Raw genomic sequence first — 1,697 nt, forward strand, 5'->3', positions numbered from 1 at the left:
AATTCCAGGATTTTGATCCAGCAACAGTGAATGAATGGTGATATATTTCCAAGCCAGGGTGGTGAGTGGCTCAAAGGGATAAAAGGGGATCCCTTGTCATTCTGGGTGATTGTGTTTGTGGGTTTGGAGGGTGCTATCTAAAGCGCTTTGCATCTTCTCGATGGAGCCTCAGTGCTGGATCTCCTGAATATTGAAGGTGGAAATGGGCAAGAACCTTTGTGTTGAGTTTAGTTTGGATATACTGAGCAAATTCAGCAACAACCCACCATCCAAGAGAAATGCTGCTTTTATGTAGCTAACTACAGCAGCACAGCTCAAACAGCAAAATTTTATGTATTTTTGTGTTTAATCGAAAGTCTGAATTTGTTGTGTGTAAACTGTTTATAAACAACGGTGAGTGCTATTAACCTTGTTGAGAACGATGAGTAACAACTGAGCCACAACTGACACTGAAACATCAAATAACTAACCAGAAACCTGTGACATAATGGGGTTCAAAAACCAAGCTCTGCACATACATCAACCATTCATCACGGTCTCTCTTTGTCAGGTATTTTAATTACTTCCCTGCAGCATGGAAGTTTATAAAATCATGGGCGGTATGAATGGGGTGAATAGTCAGGGTCTTTTCCCCAAGGTAGGGGAGTCCAAAACTAGAGGGCATAGGTTTAGGGTGAGAGGGGAAAGATATAAAAGGGACCTAAGAGGCGGCGGGTGATGCTTGTATGAAATGAGCTGCCAGAGGAAGTGCTGGGAGTGAGTTCAATTAAACATTTAAAAGGCACCTGGATGGGTGTATGAATAGGATGGATTTAGAGGGATATGGGTCAAGTGCTGGCAAATGGGACTAGATTAATTTAGGATATCTGGTCAGTATGGATGAGTTGGACTGAAGGGTCTGTTTCCATGCTGTCCATCCTTACAACTCTATGACTATATCTCAACACTGAGAAAGGAATAATAGTTTAAAAACCAATGAATAGATTGTTAGATCGCAGAGCCGAAAGCAGTGGAGTGTAAGATAAGCCACAGAGAGAGTAAGGAACACATTATGCCGTGTATTAGTCATTGGGATTGCAATTGACCTGTACTACCCTGAAGTTTGGGCCTGAAGCAGCCTGATATAGAAGTGGCTGGAAATGTGTTGCTAGAAAAGCGCAGCAGGTCAGGCAGCATCCAGGGAACAGGAGAATCGACGTTTCGGGCATAAGCCCTTCTTCAGGAAGTGGGACAGCCTACCTCTTCCACTCAGGCCTTGGTCCCACTCCTTATGTATCAACCATAGACAGACTTGCAAAAGTTAATTGGGGACCTTACTCTGTTGCAGGATCTTTACAGAAATGTATTATGTATATGGAAAGCAAGCATTATGCCTTCTATTCTACTCGCTTGTTAATCTCCTAAAACCCATGGCCACTCTCTAGGAGTGGCCATGGGCACCCGCATGGGCCCCAGCTATGCCTGGCTCTTCGTAGGATATGTGGAACAGTCCATCTTCCGCAACTACACTGGCCCCACCCCCACCTTTTCCTCCGCTACATCGATGACTATATCGGCACCGCCTCGTGCTCCCATGAGGAGGTTGAACAGTTCATCCACTTCACCAACACCTTCCACCCCGACCTCAAATTCACCTGGACAGTCCCAGATTCCTCCCTCCCCTTCCTCGACCTTTCTATTTCCATCTCAGGCGACCG

This window comes from Chiloscyllium plagiosum, chromosome 26 (genome assembly GCF_004010195.1).
Source record: "Chiloscyllium plagiosum isolate BGI_BamShark_2017 chromosome 26, ASM401019v2, whole genome shotgun sequence".
Classification (NCBI taxonomy): Eukaryota; Metazoa; Chordata; class Chondrichthyes; order Orectolobiformes; family Hemiscylliidae; genus Chiloscyllium; species Chiloscyllium plagiosum.